Below are 6,134 nucleotides of genomic sequence, written 5' to 3'. Positions count from 1 at the left end.
TCGGGGTGTGTGATGCAGAAGAGATAGCAATCGAGGTGTGCGGTGGGAAGGGCCCAGCAGCCAGAATGCATGAAGCGACAGATGAAGCAGTGATGACAACCGGGCTGTGAGGAGAGGAGGGATGCAGCCAAGAAAGCAATCAGGGCTCGAGGCAAGGGATGCATCAAGGATAGCAATCATGTTGTGAGGCGAGATTCCAAAGGCTAAACGTGAGAGGCTGCAGGGTCGACTCAGAGAGGTCTATGCATGTGAGAGGCTGAAAGCAAGGTCGACTCGGAGCGGTCTATGCATCGGGCGCGCTTGGGGCGACTACCAGTGCCAACCCCTTATCCCGCGACGCGTCCGACAAAGAGAACGTTCCAAGGCGGCAGAGGAGGTTACCAGCCGAAGGATGCAGTAGCAATAACAGGTATAGTTCCGCGGCGGCCGAGAAGACTCACTGCATAGGAATCGGGATGCGAGGCGAGGGATGCGGCGGGAAGGCCCCGACGGCTAAACGGAAGAGGCTGCAGGGCCGCCTCGGAATGGTCCAAGCATCGGATGCGATTGGGACGACTACCAGTGCCAACCCCTTATCCCGCGATGCGTCCGATACACAGATAGTTCCAAGGCGGCCGAGGAGCCTCACCGCATATCAATCGGGGTGCGAGGCGAGGGATGGGGCGGGAAGGCCCCAACGGCTAGACGGAAGAGGCTTCAGGGCCACCTCGGAATGGTCCAAGCATCGGACGCGCTTGGGGCGACTGCCAGTGCCAACCCCTTATCCCGCGATGCGTCCGATACACAGATGGTTCCAAGGCGGCCGAGGAGCCTCACCGCATAGCAATCGGGGGTGCGAGGCGAGGGATGGGGCGGGAAGGCCCCAACGGCTAGACGGAAGAGGCTTCAGGGCCGCCTAGGAATGGTCCAAGCATCGGACACGCTTGGGGCGACTACCAGTGACAGCCCCCTATCCCGCGATGCGTCCGATACGAAGATGGTTCCAAGGCGGCCGAGGAGCCTCACCGCATAGCAATCGGGGTGCGAGGTGGGGGATGCGGCGAGATGGCCCCAACGGCTAGACGGAAGAGGCCACAGGGCCGCGTCGGAATAGTCCAAGCATCGGACGCGCTTGGGGCGACTACCAGTGACAACCCCTTATCCCGCGATGCGTCCGATACGAAGATAGTTCCAAGGCAGCCGAGGAGCCTCACCGCATAGCAATCGGGGTGCGAGGTGGGGGATGCGGCGAGATGGCCCCAACGGCTAGACGGAAGAGGCTGCAGGGCCGCCTCGGAATAGTCCAAGCATCGGACGCGCTTGGGGCCACTACCAGTGACAACCCCTTATCCCGCGATGCGTCCGATACGAAGATAGTTCCAAGGCGGCCGAAGAGCCTCACCGCATAGCAATCGGGGTGCGAGGTGGGGGATGCGGCGAGATGGCCCCAACGGCTAGACGGAAGAGGCCACAGGGCCGCCTCGGAATAGTCCAAGCATCGGACGCGCTTGGGGCGACTACCAGTGACAACCCCTTATCCCGCGATGCGTCCGATACGAAGATAGTTCCCAGGCGGCCGAGGAGCCTCACCGCATAGCAATCAGGGTGTGAGGCGAGGGATGCGGCGAGATGGCCCCAAAGGCTAGACGGAAGAGGCTGCAGGGCTGCCTCGGAATAGTCCAAGCATCGGACGCGCTTGGGGCGACTACCACTGCCAACCCCTTATCCCGCGATGCGTCCGATACACAGATAGTTCCGAGGCGGCCGAGGAGGTGGGGGATGCAGCGAGATGGCCCCAACGGCTAGACGGAAGAGGCTGCAGGGCCGCCTCGGAATAGTCCAAGCATCGGACGCGCTTGGGGCGACTACCAGTGACAACCCCTTATCCCGCGATGCGTCCGATACACAGATAGTTCCGAGGCGGCCAAGGAGCCTCACCGCATAGCAATCGTGGTGCGAGGTGGGGGATGCGGCGAGATGGCCCCAACGGCTAGACGGAAGAGGCTGCAGGGCCGCCTCGGAATGGTCCAAGCATCAGATGCGCTTGGGGCGACTACCACTGCCAACCCCTTATCCCGCGATGCGTCCGATACACAGATAGTTCCAAGGCGGCCGAGGAGCCTCACAGCATAGCAATCAGGGTGCGAGGCGAGGGATGCGGCGAGAAAGCCCCAACGGCTAGAGGGAAGAGGCTTCAGGTCCGCCTCGGAATGGTCCAAGCATCGGACGCGCTTGGGGCGACTACCAGTGACAACCCCTTATCCCGCGACGCGTCCGATACACAGATAGTTCCAAGGCGGCCGAGGAGCCTCACCGCATAGCAATCGGGGTGCGAGGCGAGGGATGCGGCGAGAAGGACCCAACGGCTACACGGAAGAGGCTTCGGGGCCGCCTCGGAATGGTCCAAGCATCGGACGCGCTTGGGGCGACTACCAGTGACAACCCCTTATCCCGCGACGCGTCCGATACACAGATAGTTCCAAGGCGGCCGAGGAGCCTCACCGCATAGCAATCGGGGTGCGAGGCGAGGGATGCGGCGAGAAGGACCCAACGGCTACACGGAAGAGGCTTCGGGGCCGCCTCGGAATGGTCCAAGCATCGGACGCGCTTGGGGCGACTACCAGTGACAACCCCTTATCCCGCGACGCGTCCGATACACAGATAGTTCCAAGGCGGCCGAGGAGCCTCACCGCATAGCAATCGGGGTGCGAGGCGAGGGATGCGGCGAGAAGGACCCAACGGCTAGACGGAAGAGGCTTCGGGTCCGCCTCGGAATGGTCCAAGCATCGGACGCGCTTGGGGCGACTACCAGTGACAACCCCTTATCCCGCGACGCGTCCGATACACAGATAGTTCCAAGGCGGCCGAGGAGCCTCACCGCATAGCAATCGGGGTGCGAGGCGAGGGATGCGGCGAGAAGGACCCAACGGCTAGACGGAAGAGGCTTCGGGTCCGCCTCGGAATGGTCCAAGCATCGGACGCGCTTGGGGCGACTACCAGTGACAACCCCTTATCCCGCGACGCGTCCGATACACAGATAGTTCCAAGGCGGCCGAGGAGCCTCACCGCATAGCAATCGGGGTGCGAGGCGAGGGATGCGGCGAGAAGGACCCAACGGCTAGACGGAAGAGGCTTCGGGTCCGCCTCGGAATGGTCCAAGCATCGGACGCGCTTGGGGCGACTACCAGTGACAACCCCTTATCCCGCGACGCGTCCGATACACAGATAGTTCCGAGGCGGCCGAGGAGCCTCACCGCATAGCAATCGGGGTGCGAGGCGAAGGATGCGGCGAGAAGGACCCAACGGCTAGACGGAAGAGGCTTCGGGTCCGCCTCGGAATGGTCCAAGCATCGGACGCGCTTGGGGCGACTACCAGTGACAACCCCTTATCCCGCGACGCGTCCGATACACAGATAGTTCCAAGGCGGCCGAGGAGCCTCACCGCATAGCAATCGGGGTGCGAGGCGAGGGATGCGGCGAGAAGGACCCAACGGCTAGACGGAAGAGGCTTCAGGGCCGCCTCGGAATGGTCCAAGCATCGAACGCGCTTGGGGCGACTACCAGTGACAACCCCTTATCCCGCGACGCGTCCGATACACAGATAGTTCCGAGGCGGCCGAGGAGCCTCACCGCATAGCAATCGGGGTGCGAGGCGAGGGATGCGGCGAGAAGGACCCAACGGCTAGACGGAAGAGGCTTCAGGGCCGCCTCGGAATGGTCCAAGCATCGGACGCGCTTGGGGCGACTACCAGTGACAACCCCTTATCCCGCGACGCGTCCGATACACAGATAGTTCCGATGCGGCCGAGGAGCCTCACCGCATAGCAATCGGGGTGCGAGGCGAGGGATGCGGCGAGAAGGACCCAACGGCTAGACGGAAGAGGCTTCAGGGCCGCCTCGGAATGGTCCAAGCATCGGACGCGCTTGGGGCGACTACCAATGACAACCCCTTATCCCGCGACGCGTCCGATACACAGATAGTTCCGAGGCGGCCGAGGAGCCTCACCGCATAGCAATCGGGGTGCGAGGCGAGGGATGCGGCGAGAAGGACCCAACGGCTAGACGGAAGAGGCTTCAGGGCCGCCTCGGAATGGTCCAAGCATCGGACGCGCTTGGGGCGACTACCAGTGACAACCCCTTATCCCGCGACGCGTCCGATACACAGATAGTTCCGAGGCGGCCGAGGAGCCTCACCGCATAGCAATCGGGGTGCGAGGCGAGGGATGCGGCGAGAAGGACCCAACGGCTAGACGGAAGAGGCTTCAGGGCCGCCTCGGAATGGTCCAAGCATCGGACGCGCTTGGGGCGACTACCAGTGACAACCCCTTATCCCGCGACGCGTCCGATACACAGATAGTTCCGAGGCGGCCGAGGAGCCTCACCGCATAGCAATCGGGGTGCGAGGCGAGGGATGCGGCGAGAAGGACCCAACGGCTAGACGGAAGAGGCTTCAGGGCCGCCTCGGAATGGTCCAAGCATCGGACGCGCTTGGGGCGACTACCGTTGCCAACCCCTTATCCCGCGATGCGTCTGATACACAGATAGTTCCGAGGCGGCCGAGGAGCCTCACCGCATAGCAATCGGGTTGCGAGGCAGATTATTGGGAAGGGAACCCCCTGGGATGCGGCTCAAGCAGTGCCCAAAGGGACTGGAATGCGGAATCACATCGAGAGACCCAAATGCTATACGAGGGCTCAAATCGAATTATCGATTTGGCCACGACATGGACGCATCGGAACGACTACCTTTGCCGAACCACTCGCAATTGCATCCATACCGAAACCAATAGACATTTCCGTTAGAGCCCTCGCATAGCATTCGGGAATCTCGCATGCCCCTCTAAATCGACCAATGCTGGCGCTCAATGAAAATCCGAGCGCTACCACCGTTCGAGCGCCAGCATTGGTCGAGTTAGAGGGGCACGGGGGAGAATGCTCCAGTCAACACCTCCCCTATATAAGTTATTTGTCCGATTCTCGCACAACCGTAGTCTGCCTCGTCGAATCAAACAACGGTCCCAGATTCCGACTTCCGTTCCGTAGAGACCCAAAAGCTAGATGGAGGCTCGCAAGAAAGAGAGTCGGCGCATAGCAATCGGGTTTCTCGAACGTTTAGGGACCGAGCTCACTTGCGGATAGGGCAAAATCCGCCAAGCAACCCAAAAGCTAGACGGGGGCTCGAATCGAATCGCCTAGGCGGCCACAACAACGACGTGTTGGATCGACTACCAGTGCCAAACCATTCAGCAAGACTAGTCTGTGTCGAGGCCGGATAGAGATTCTCAGAGAGCGCCCGCATAGCATTTAGGAGACCTGCCGCGTCCCTCACACTCGACAAATGGTGGTGCACGTTTATAAATCCGAGCGATCCCAACCCTTTCAAGCACCAACATCGGTCGAGATAGAGGGGCACGGAGGGGGCTGCGTGAGACAACACAGTCCCCTATATAAGTTATTTGTCCGATTCTCACACATCCGAAGAATGGTCATCAAATCGGACAACAGCCCAAACTTCCGACTTCCGTCCCAGAAAGCCCAAGAGCTATCTAAAACGTTCATGGCCGGAACTCGATCGCGGCTATACCAGTCCGCCAAGCAACCCAAAAGCTAGACTGGAGCTCTAGTCGAATCACCTCTGTGGCCATTGCAAGGACGTGTTGGAGCGACTACCATTGCCGAACCATTCCGCAGGTCGAGTCCATACCAAGGCCGCATAGAGATTCACGATGAGCTCCTGCATAGCAATCAGGAGACTTGCCGTGTCCATCACAATCGATAAATCCTGGTGCAAGATTTTTGCATCCGAGCGCTCCAACCAGTCGAGCACCAGCATCAATCGACATAAACGGGCACGGGGGGAGGATGCTCGAGAACACTACCTCCCCTATATAAGTTATTTGTCCGATTCTCAAGCAGCCGAAGTCTGGTCATCGAATCGGGTCAAAGACCACAACTTCCGACTTTACCCACAATGCAAGTCATCGAATCGAACATCGGCCCCCGAGTCGGACTCCATGCGTATGTCAGGTCATCGGACCCAAATTCCGCCTTCCTGCGCATGGCGGGCCATCAATATCAACTCGGTCATCGGACCCAAACTCCGCCTTTTTGCGTATGGCACGCCTTCAAATCGGTCATCGGACCCAAATTCCGCCT

Source organism: Cryptomeria japonica, unplaced genomic scaffold (assembly GCF_030272615.1).
Source record: "Cryptomeria japonica unplaced genomic scaffold, Sugi_1.0 HiC_scaffold_220, whole genome shotgun sequence".
Classification (NCBI taxonomy): domain Eukaryota; kingdom Viridiplantae; phylum Streptophyta; class Pinopsida; order Cupressales; family Cupressaceae; genus Cryptomeria; species Cryptomeria japonica.
Note: the sequence above shows the minus strand (reverse complement) of the source record.